At 40.3% G+C, this 12,843-nt stretch overlaps 1 protein-coding gene across 3 annotated transcripts in view; it reads right to left on the bottom strand.

Annotated features, from left to right (window-relative positions):
- The window catches only part of ST6GAL1 (ST6 beta-galactosamide alpha-2,6-sialyltranferase 1), a 123,953-nt gene that overhangs the window by 35,438 nt on the left and 75,672 nt on the right, over positions 1 to 12,843 (bottom strand). For all 3 annotated transcript variants that reach the window (XM_006765850.2, XM_006765848.2, XM_006765849.2), the window contains exon 3: positions 673 to 806. The gene's annotated coding sequence lies outside the window, so the exon portion shown is untranslated. The remainder of the gene's footprint in view (positions 1 to 672; positions 807 to 12,843) is intronic.

Raw genomic sequence — 12,843 nt, 5'->3', positions numbered from 1 at the left:
CCCCTAGTCCATTTGTCTGGCCATCAGACAGCACGACCTTTCCTCTGCTAACGTCCTGTGGAGCCCACCTCCCTTGTAGCACCTTTCTTGCTCTGTTCTCTGGCATCCAGTGTCAGCTTTTCACACTGATCTCTGCCAGAGGGAAACTCCTCCTGGCTCATTTCTGAAACCCAGTGCCCAGAAGTGTCTAGGAAAAAAGGGGCACTCAAAGGAATTATTGAACAGATGGGACTGTATCAATGAATCCTTACAACTCCCATCAGACTTCTAGAAGAATACAGTGACAACTTATGTTATCACCTACAGTGAACAAATCAACACTGAACCAACAGAAAGAAAATCCCAGCCAAACTGAGGCTCCACTGCCTGCCCGTCTATCTATCACTGCACGCGTGGCATCAAATGCAGGACTGGGCACACAGTGGGGTTCAAAAAAGGTAGATTTTCAGAATAACTTCAAATCTTGTGTTTATAGAGTATAGAAAGAGGCAAACCACCTATCCTCACCCCTCACTGAATCAACCAAAAACAAACACATGAAGGAAACAGCAAAGCTATAGCTGAACATTGAGACCCTGTCACCCTTATCAGCACGCTCTACCACACCATTTTTTCTTCAGGGATGTTCCCTTTTGCTGCCTTCTGGAACCCACACCCCTGGGTGTTTCTTACCTGCTCTGGGTAATCCCTGGGGGCTGCAGGAGTTCCAGGTCCTCAGGATTTAGCACTATTCTTCATGGGAGGGATATGTGCTTTATTAGGTCTGGAGGCCAAGGCTCATTTTTCTCAGGATGATGAACAAACATCTGCAAATACAAAAAAAAGTGGGGAGGAGGGTTAGAGCTGTTTTCCAACAGGGACAGGGTTAAAAATTAACAAGATAGAAAGCACTTCTGCTAGTCTCCATTGGAGGCCCTGGTCCAGGCTATGGCTCAATCCAGGAAGCCCTGAGGGCTCAGAAAAAAAAGAGAAAAGAGCCTATAACAGGTGCAGTGCCCCAGGTCAATGAACAGTACAGACAGCCTAGGAATAGACTGATAAGAACATGCTAGAAAAATAAAGCAGATACCACAGATAAATCGGAGAAGAACAGATTGTTTAGTCATTGGTTTAGGGATATACTAGTATAAATAGCAATTTGGGGGAGAGAGAATTTAGTTCATCTCAAAATAGACTCTAGACAGACTTTTAAAAATTGTTTAAATTTTTTATTATCAAAGAATATTTAGTGAAGCCCTAACTGGTTTGGCTTAGTGGGTAGAGCATCGCCTGCGGACTCAAGGGTCCCAGGTTCGATTCCGGTCAAGGGCATGTACCTTGGTTGCGGGCACATCCCCAGTAGGGAGTGTGCAGGAGGCAGCTGATCGATGTTTCTCTCATTGATGTTTCTAACTCTCTATCCCTCTCCCTTCCTCTCTGTAAAAAATCAATAAAATATATTTTTAAAAAAAGAATATTTAGTGAAATGTGAAACTTTAATTATGTAATTCTATCTAATAATAGACAAAAATGCAAATTGACCATACCTTCACTATGCCCACCATTGGCTAATCAGAGCGATATGCAAATTAAGAGCCAATAAAGATGGTGGCTAATTTGCATACACAGGCTGGGAGCGAAGACTGAAGACACCAACCGTAGAAGGAAGCTAAGCAACGGAGCCGAGGTAATGGAGACGCCCCGGAGAGAAGCGGCAGAGAAGGGCGGGGTAGGAGAGGCGGAGAAGGGCGGGAGAGAAGTGGCAGAGAAGGGTGAGGTAGGAATGGCAGAGACAGGAGCAAAGCCCTACTCTAGCAGGAATCTTCCTGCAAATGGGCCTCTAGTGTTAATATATAAAAAAAAAAAGGTCACAAGCAGTATATCATAGACTATCCTAATACAGAAAAATACATTTTTTAAAATGTGCATGTGAGAAAGAGAAAGGACAAAAAAACACACAAACAAACCTGGATGGTAGAATAATGTGGTTTCATTTTTTACACATTTTTTGCATATTTCAAATTTCTAAACTATAGGTGCATTACTCTTAAAGTGGGGAAAATATTATAAAATATAATTTTTAAAGGCTAAAAACAATTCTGTGTTTGTCAGCTCTTTCTTCTTTTGGTGGAATGCAAAAAAAATAACAGGAAAAGTCTAATAGTGTCAGTTGCACGAAAATCCAAACTTATATGCAATGAGAAATATTGTAATAAAAAGGGAAATAAGAGTCAAGGTATGCACAGGGTTAATACAGTAAAAGCCTCTCATAAAGGCAATCAACATGAGCAGGCAGACAAATCACAAAATACAAAATGCAATTAACAAGCATATGAAATTATGATTAATCTTAGCCGTAAAGAGTCAACTGTAATATTAAAATATATAACATACACAGAATGTACATTAGCCAGCCACTTTCAAAATGATAATAATACTCATTTCTGGACAGACTGTAATGAAATTGGTATATTTCAAAGAAGTAATAGAAATGAATTTAACATTTTTCGAAAGCAATCAGGCCATAAAATTAAGAGCTTATGACTATTATCATACTTCCAGGAAATAAAACTGAATAAATAATTCAAAGACAAAGATTATACATTTTGGTTTCTTCACATGTAAAATGATTTCCTTCCTAATTCAGTGTGGTGGGGACTGAAAGAGGATTAATGGGATAAAAAATGAATTTTATAAGGCAATATGCACATGTAAAAAAATAGTTTTCAATTTCAAAATTATTTATAATGGTGAAAAATCTAAGGTTAGAAACTAAGCTCCCAGCAATAGGAAAATAATTAAATGATGGTACATCCACCATCTACAATAATAAAAGTGTAATATGCTAATTAGACCAGACATCCTTCCGGACGTCCTTCTGTCCTTCTAGACGAAGCCGGGGGCTGCGAGGGAACCCTGGGTTCTGGGTGCCAGAGGGAAGCTGGTGCCAACAGCCAAGGGAAGGAAGGCCTACTCTTGCATGAAATTCATGCATCAGAGCTCTAATATATATATATATATATATGCCTAAGCGACAGAACCACTGAATGACCGAACCACCAGTGGATCAGTTGCTATGATGCATACTGACCACCAGGGGGCAGATGCTCAATGCAGGAGCTGCCCCCTGGTGGTCAGTGCTCTCCCCTATCAGGACTGGGTGAGACAGCCCTGATCAGCCCCAATCGTTGGCCAAGCCGAGGGACTCCACCCTTGCACAAATCTGTGCACTGGGCCTCTAGTTATAGAATATGTATGTGTGTGTGTATAATTGTGTGTGAATTTAAGTACCAATGAGAAAGAAAATGCTTAAATATTATAACAAAGAAAATGAAACAGAAAATGTTACCATTGTGAATAAGTTATGCATATCCAAATACCTAGAAAAAATGTACATGATTGAGACCAGGAAATTACTGATGAGTAAACTGACAAGAGATAAATTTTCATCTTTCAGTTTGACTTCCTTTATTCTTATTATATTATTTGAGTAATTAAAGTAAAACTATTGAGTAATTAAAGTAAAACTAAAGTAAAAATATTGAAAATACACTTCAACCTTGTGCATCAACTTGATACACAATATTGAAATGGCCTTGAAACCTGTGCTGGGAGATGCAGCAGTAACAGAACTAAGGAGAAGCTGTGGTGGCCAAAAACTGGCTTCATCCCATAAAGTAGAAGGAAATCCTTCCTTGAAGCCTGCCGTTCAAGCTGGGGGAATTTCAGCTTTTCATAACCAGAAAACAGGCAGGCAGGCTCACAGGGCAAAAGTTAGTGGAGCCATTCTGTTCTTTGTCAAAAATTTCAAGGTTTTTCCTTATGAATTCAGAGAACTGACTCCCTGGCAGCCTCCTGGAAGAATCAGTAAATATTTCTGATCATTATCCTTCTTTTCATGTCATGTAAATTTCCTTGGTAGCATGGGAGTTTGTAATGATGCATGTATTCACATTATTATTTGGTTACCTTTGTCTCCTCCTACAAAAGAATGTAAATTCCATAAGCAGAAACTTCATCAGCTTTCTCTACTACTATCTTCAGTGCCCAATGAGTGTTTGACACATAGTAGGCATTTAATAACAATTTGTTGAGTGAGTGAGTGAATGGAGGGAGGGAACAAAGGAGGGAGAGTTGCCAGCTCTTGAGTTCTGTTTCCTCAGGCATCACTAATGGAAAATATTCTTTCTCAGCAACCTCCCAGGGAACACTGGGGCAGTCACCTGCCCTTTGGATAATGCCCGTGAATACTGGTTCGCTGCCATCCCCTGAAGGTGTGAGCTGCTGGGGCATGAGACTTTTGTCTGGGTTCAGTGTGCAGACATCAGAGGAGTACAGAAAACCCAGATCTTCCTCCCTCACATCAGCTGCATCTGCTTGGAACAACTTGCCCTCTGAGAAGATAAGAATCACTCCCCACTCCTGATTTCCAAAAATCAACCAGTTGAAACAAAAGTAGTGCAACTGTCAATCTAAATCTATTGTAGGTAATGAGGGCCTTCCAAAAATAGTCACTGCTGTTCATGAGATAGGAGGGGTGATCTTCAACCAGCTGCAGAAGTGATAACAGAATCCTCAACTCATGGGGTGAGAAACTTTAGAAACCATGATAATAATAGCTACCAAGTGCTAAGCACTAACTATAGCTTAGGGGTTGAGTAAGAGCCATAGAACTAGACTGATCTGACCAAGAGTCCAAACTCTTGCCTCTCACTAGTTATATGATCTTGGGCAAGTTACTCAACCCCCTAACACTCAACTTCTTTATCTGTAAAACAGAACTAATGAAAATAGAGCCTACCTCATAGGATTTTTTTTTAAAATAATAAAGTAAGAATACACCCAAAAGATTGTACAACAGGGCCTGTGACAAATATACACATCACTTTTTACCATCACCTACTCTGTGGATACCATTCCTATTCCCATTTTATGAATGGGAAACTGAGGCAGGGAAGATGAGTAATTTGCCCAGAGTAACTTAATTGTGGCACTCCACATGTCCATGCTGTTTCATGCCTTTGTAGCCCTGCACGTAACGTTCCCTTTGAATAAAATGTCCTTTCCTACCTTGTTCACATGGGGCACACCCACAGAGCCTCCCACAACAGCTAAAGTGTTACCTGGACTCTGAAGCCTTTCCTGGCCCCACAGAGATTGATACAACCCTACTGTTGTGTCTAGCTTTCATCAGACTACATGACATTTATCTGTTTGCAGGTTTGAGAACTCCTTTAAAATTTATCTCTGGTCTCCTGTGTCTAGCCAGGCTCTTCTCTACCCAGGTCCTTGAATATTTTAGGTCCTGAATTACTATAATTCTCTCCAACCCTATTTCTGTTGGAATTTGTGGTGATATCAACATCCACCTGCAGAATAATTCTAGTCCCCTGGTCTCTCAGTTCTTTGACCTCTTCTACTCCAATGACTGTGACTTCAACCCCCTCAGTTCCAAGGTCATATTTCTGATATTGTCATTTACAAAAAATATGCTCCCTCTGTAGTCTTGATTTCAGGCATACCCTCTGTAATCACCACTCCTGTCTTTGCAGCTGAGTCCAATTAATACCCAACTCCAACAACGGAATGTGGTTGATCCTACCACCTTCTCACGCCTCTTACTTCCTTTATATCCTCCCTTCTCTTCCCACCCAGATTAAATTCCATGGTCAGTTGTTAAATTGAGCTCTCTCATCATACATGGTTGGATAAACCCCAATCCTGGTTAAATCCAATTCTCTGTCCCACTCCACACCTGCAAACATGTATCTGAACATGGCTAGAGAAAATCACACTGTGATGCTTACTAATTTCACTTCAAGTTCACAGTTACTAACTACAAGTAGCTACTTAATGCTTCCCAGCAATCATGTGCTACTTTTTCAGTCAATTCATCTGCCACTCTCTTAGGGGACTATCTGACCCACACACACACACCATGAAAGCTCTCCTCTTCCTCACCTTCCCCTTATTCGTGGAGAAAAAGGAAGCTAACAGAATAGAACTTTCATACACATGCCTTTGTACTCAGCTACCCACCCTACCTGTATTTATGCCCAAATGTTCCTTTTGTTCCTAGGGCTGAATTAGATGCATCCAACACTTATAATATCCAACATTTGTCCACTATGTCCTATGTACTCTTATCTACTTAAGGACATTCTTGTTGAAAATTTTCCTTTTTTCTTCTGCATCAATAGGTATCCCTCTCTAAAAGATCATGTCCATCAGCAGATAGACATGCTATTATTTTTCCTATCTTGGAAAAAAAAGAAACTCTCTTGACAGAGGCAGCCACCACCCGATAGTAGGACACCTAAGACAGTGTGTGCTTTCAGAAATGAGGCAATCGGAAATACACAGCACTTTCTGTGAAAAATTCTTAACCAAAATGTAGACTAAGTATATAGATCAAGCCTTTATAATCAATTCCAGTTTTCAGGAAATATAGCAGAAAAAGAGCAAATTAAATGATACCATAAAGAGGTTTTCAGACAAATCCTGAAAGCAGGACATTCTACAGGACAACAAGTCAATGTACATGACAAACAAATGGCTTGAGAGATACAACAATCATATGCAATATGTAGACCTTGCTTGAATTTCTAGTTGAACAAAACCCCCTGGGAAAAATAGCAATATTTGGATATAGATTTGATAGTATATGATATTATGAAATCACTTTGCTAATTTTTTAGATATAATTATTATATTTATAGTTATGTTTTTAAAAAACCCTATACATGTGAAGCAGTTAGAGGTTAAATCTATTTTCAAGTACTTCAACCAAAAAATAGATAAAGCTAAAAGAAATATGTCATTTAAAAAATATATATCCCTATTAAGCTATGTAAGAAGCAAGAGTAATGTACAGACTCTTCTTAGACAAATTTTTTTGGGAGAGGGGAGAGTTTGAAAGAGCTTGAAGAAAAAAGTTATGGTAGATAATTGTTTGTTTCACTGAAGGAATTAACTGAAAAAGATATGTGACTTTATAAAAGTCACATAATTAGCCACTGCATGAGTTTTTAATACAGTCCATTTCTCCATTCCTCCTGCAAAACCTCTTGACCAGCTCCTGCCCTTTTTCTCTCCTTTACAGTAAAAGAGCTGTTTCTAGTTACTATTTCCATTTCCCTCCTCCCATTCTCACTTGAACCCACTCCTTCAGGCCTCCCCTTACCCGTGAAACTACTCTTGTCTATAACACCTAAGACCTCCACGGCCTCCACACTCTCAGTCTTCATCTGATTCAACAGTATTTTATTTAGTTGGTCACTTCCTCCTCCTAGTTTCCAAAACCTACTATCTCCTGGTTTTTCTCCAACTGACTAGTCACCCTTTCTCAGTGGTCTGTTGCTTGTTCCTCCACCTCTACACAGGGAAGTGCCTCTACATTCTTTGATCCATCTGTACTGGTTCTACTGATTGTGAGCACCCAGCCTGTAGTCTGCACTCAGTACGCTTTTGGAAATGTGCACTAAAATGAGTTCAGAAAGCAGGTTTTCTTAGAAAGGAAGTTCTTAATTTAAAAAAAAACAGTAGCGTGAAGGTGGGACATAGAATAAAACACTGCACCCGTTCCATAATTCACTGTCATCCATGACCTGAGAGGGATGGCAGCAGCCCAGAGAACAATGAGGATCAGACTTAGAGCACATCAGAATGATTAAAATGACATATTAAATGCAGATTCCTTAATTTCTACCTCAATCATTCTGATCCAAGTCCTTGGAGATGGAGTTCAGAAATCTGCATTTAGCAAACACCCCAGGGTGATTCTGAAGCAAGTGATCCCAACTATACACCATGTTCTGAGAAACAGGTAGCTTAGAATATTACTCAAAAGTGCTAGTCTGCGAAAGCTTTATCAAGATCCAGGATGAGAAATTCAGTATAATCAACTTCTATAGAAATTTGAAAGAGTAATCTTATGCCTGCTGTTATTATTTTAATAAAAATTTTAAAAATATGGCTTGTTCTTTTTATCATTTCATTATTCTATTAATGTGTGAGAAAGTGGGGAAAGAAAAGCCAGTTCTTCGCCACCGATAGATGGGAGAACCTTGGCTTTGGTGAACAAGTTCAGGCATCTCCAAGCCCAAGTTCATATCCTGTCTTTTCTACCTGTCAGCCTGTCAGTTCTATGTTTGTCAACTTCTATAAAACCTGTGTCTTCATCTGTACAGTATTGATAATGCTTTAAAATATGCTTCTGCAGGGTTGTGGTGACAATTTAATGATGGACTTTATTGCTTCGTAGTTGTCAAATCTGAGAAGCAAGTGAAAGGAAGCCACAAGAGAGTTACAAAGTGCCTGCCTTGCTGTGTTTGCTAGTATTTACCTGAGCATAATCCCAGCTGCCTGGCTAACTGTGGGGAGGGGGAAATCCTTCATTCCTGCCTGTCCCAGCTGTTCCAGACCCAAGCAGCAAAAAGGGTCTCTGAGTAGAGATTAGATCTTTTCCCAGCCAGGCAGGCAGTGATGGGGAAGATTATGAAGTCCTCAGACATGCCTGAGTACACTTCCCTGAGATTTGCTAAAACATGGAGAACAGGACTTTGTAGGGGGTGTTGAGTTCCCACTAAGGATAGGGCAGCTACTTCGTGGTTTCTGACCAGAATCAGCCACTTTGAATGGCTAAGGAGAGCTCCAAATTTAGGATTAAGAGAGCCACTGCAGAGGGAAATTACAGGCCATTTGTTAGTCTTCAACCTGTGCCTTCAATGGGTGCATATTTATAGAAATATTTGCCTTTCTATTTGGCAGGTGCCTGGGGAAAGGAGGCATTTCACAGCCCATCAGCTCTCTTTCTGTATGCTGCCCACCCCCAGCCCCAGCAGGCATCTGCCCAATCTTACCACACTAGAGACCACTCTGCACTCCACTCCTCAGTCAAGGGTACGCTGGGGAGGAAGAAGCAAACAGGAGGGTTGAATAAATACTGCACACACATACATACAAACACCCAGCCACTCATCTTTCCTTCATACCAGAGCACACCCAACAGAGAAAAGAAAATAGACCTCCCTCCTTCTCGGTAAGAGGAACTCTTTCACCTCCTCACCCTTAAAAAAGAATTCAGTTAGTATTACAGAAGTTTTTACACATACAAAGAGGTATAGGGATGGCTCAAAAAGGCTATGGTACTTTTACACAAAAGATTACTACTCAACTATAAAGAAGGAAATCTTATACTTTGGGACAGCATGGGTGGACCTGGAGAGTATTATGTCAAGTGAAATATGCCAGTCAGAGAAATTCCAAGTACCTTTGGACTTCACTCATCTGTGGAATCTAATGAACAAAATAAACTAACAACAACAAACAATACATAGATAGAGAAAAGATTTAACAGTTGTCAGAGGGGAGGGGAGTTGTGGGGCTTGGTGGGAAAGGTGAAGGGATTAAACAAAACAAACAAACAAACAAATAAAAACTCATAGACACAGACAATAGCATGGTGATTACCAGAAGAGAAGAGGGGTGGGGGTGGATAGAGAGGGAAAAGCAGGGGTAAATGCTGATGGAAACTTGACTTGAGGTGGTGCATACACAATACAATATACAGATAATGTATTATAGAATTGTACACCTGAAATCTATATAATTTTATTAACCAATGTCCCACCCAATTAATTCAATAATAAATTTTTTAAGTATATTTCTATTGATTTCAGAGAGGAAGGGAGAGGAAGAGAGAGAGACAGAAGCATCAATGAGAGAGAATCATTTATCAGCTGCCTCCTTCCCACCGCCTACTGGGGATTGAGCCCGCAACCTGGGCATTTGTCCTGACCGGAATTGAACCATGACCTCCTGGTTCGTAGGTCAAAGCTCAACCACTGAGCCACACCGGCCAGACTAATTTTTTAAAATATTTTTAAAGGTATAGGGAATAACATCATGAGACTCCCTGTTTTCATAACTCAGCTCCAAAGATTAATACATACCCACGCATGCGCACGCACACACACACACACACACACATCCACAATGCATTAGAACCTAATATCCAATTCGCTTTCCTTTTTTCCTCTTTTTATTGAACCTCTTCACCCAATTCACTTTTAAATTGTTACCAATTCTATTAAAGTGTTTTTTACATCAAATTCCTTGAATGATGATTCAAACTAGGTGGACACAATTTGTTTGCATGATATACTGCTCTTAACTCTCTCTTAATTTATAACAGTTCCCCACTCCCTTAATTTTCTTTTTCATAACATATATTTGTTGAAGAAACTAAGTCATTTACACTGAATCTGGCTGATGAAATCCTCATCGTATTAACTTACTCCTCTTTGCTCTGTTTCCTCTAAGCTGAGTGTTAGATTTCAAGACTTGTTAAAATTCAGCGGTTTCAGGTTCATTGGTTCTCTCAGTTTTTTTTATACCTAAGAGGATCTAAGTCCTGGTTGTCTAAGGGAGTTAGAGTGGGGGGAAATGCACAGAGAGGCCTGCGCTCCTCCACTTTGCAGTGGTCCCTATAAAAACAACAAACACCAATACTCATAAATAAGTTCATTCATTTACCAAATGCTTATTGTCTACTATGATCAAATTGGAGACCAAATTGGAGACAGCAGTGCAGAAAGCAGCCAGAATTTGCCTTCGCGTCAGGAGGTAAATAAATATGTATGTAGTGGTATAATTGCTCTGCAGAAAATTAAACCAGGTAAGATGGAGAAGGCATTTGAGCAAAGATTGAAGAGACGTAAAAGAGGGGTCATGCAGATTTCTGAAGGAATGGGGTTATAGGTGGAGGGAACTGCAAAATCCCTAGACTATGCCTGGCCTGTTTCAAGGACATCATGAAGACCTGGAAAAGGGTGGGCAAAGAGAAGGGCAGTCTGAGGTGAGGTCAGGGAAGTATTAGGAACAAGATCATGTAGGGCCTTAGGCTGGTATAAGGTCTCTAAGACTTGGCCTACGTATGTTTGAAAGGGATCATTCTGGCTGCTGCATTGAGAACCAGCTGTGGTGTGCAGAAGGTTGGGGGAGGTTTGAGGGGGTAAATGGACCTTTCAAGAAGCTATTACAACAATCTAGGTGAAAAAGGCCCATGAGCCCATTTACTGAGCTCTTACTGGGTGCTAGCATTTTATATATGTTATCAAATTGAATCTTTACCACCACACTATGGGGTAGGGTTTAACAATTCTCTTTTATAAACCATAAAACTCCAAGGCTCCAAGAATTTAAGCCATTTGCTCAGTCTGTCATTGAAAATGGTCTAACTAGAGAGTGAGCCGAATTATTCTAACTTGCAAGCTGCTCGTGCTATCCAACATATGACCCTCTACTCAGAGCCCTTCTAAGGTCTCCTGAGAGCCTATCTACTTGACCAGGTCAACTATAGTTGCCAAAAACCATCTTGGACCTTTTGGTGACTCCTCTTTACTCTGCCCTGATCCCCATCTTCTTAACCTCTCAGTGTGCAAACCTCATTCTCATCTATACCTTAGGATCCAAAGTTTCTGTCCCTAAAGACCTTGACACATTATAGTCCCCTGAGACTATCTCAGCTAACCATGTGCCTTGGAGAACTGGTTCATGTGTCCTGGATTCCAGAAACTCCAAAATGATCATGAACTTTCTCTAAGATCATGAACTCTTAATTTGTGTCACCTAAGATGCCAGTTAATTGTGTAATAATATCTCTTCCTATTTCCTGATTTTAGGGATGGCTGGCTGCCTCACCAAAAATGTGCTCTTTTTATGCAGATGCCATGTAGAGTTGTGGTTGAAAGTGGCAGCCCACCCAGGGATTACGTTTTCCAGCAAGTGTGTGCGCGCACGCACACACACACACACACACACACACATACACTCCCTGTATCTGGTGGACAGTATGATTAGTTATCACCAATGAAATGTGAACAAAAATAATGTGTCCCTTCTGGGCTTAGGTGATTAAGAAGTGAGACTATTTGTTATGGCATCTGGCTTTACTCTAATTAATACTGCCCCTTAGAAGGGACTTCTTAAATATTTGTTTCTACTGGTCTAAGAATATCTGCAGAAAATTCTCAGCTATAGATTTTTTAATCACCCACACAGTTCTCTGCTCATCCAAATATTTCACTAGCACAGTAAAAAAAAAAACAGATGCTTCCCTTAATTCAGCCACATCAAGTACCTTTTGTATTTGTTTCCCATGCTATAATACCCAGGTTTTGAAAGATGTCATCAGTCAAATTTAATTAAGAATTTGAGTTCTTATTTGTTATCAAATGAACACGGATATTGCTGTCAATAAGAGTTTCTGACTAGCATCAGATTGTCATTGTCATCCCAGTCAGTTGATAAAAGTCCAGCATGATATAAAGAAACTTGATAATTTCCTCAGCCTGTGCAGATTTTGGGGGATAAATGTGCTTCTCCCATCTGGCTTTTTGAAAAACTGGAAGTGTCTGGTGGGTCACAGGAGGCCAGCCTTAACCAGGAAAGGAATTCTGGTTTGTATGGCCTGAAACTTACCTCAATATAACCATAACTTTCTGATCCCAACTGGCCTCCTAAAAATCACATACAACTGGTAGGCTAGGCACTGAGAAGTGCTTATGAAACTATTTCCAACTGCCCCCAACTGGGTAGAATTGAGATATTTTAAGCTTATCTGGAAGAATTTGGCTCCCATTCTGGCTTAAAATCAGAGCAGCAGCAATGTAAAATCAAAATTTTATCTGCTCATCATCTCAGCATGCAGCAAACAGTTGAATACACAGCAGCAGTTACATCAGAAAGATACCCCACCCCTAGGACAGAACAGGAGAACTGTTATAGCTGGGTAGGGAAATTACGTTGCCCAGAGTTTTCAAAAGCTGAAAAGCAAAGGAGGAACAAATGCACAACACTGGA

The sequence above is a fragment of the Myotis davidii genome, unplaced genomic scaffold, assembly GCF_000327345.1.
Source record: "Myotis davidii unplaced genomic scaffold, ASM32734v1 scaffold41, whole genome shotgun sequence".
NCBI lineage: Eukaryota > Metazoa > Chordata > Mammalia > Chiroptera > Vespertilionidae > Myotis > Myotis davidii.
The sequence above is the reverse complement of the archived record's forward strand: the minus strand, read 5'-3'. Positions and strand labels throughout refer to the sequence as shown.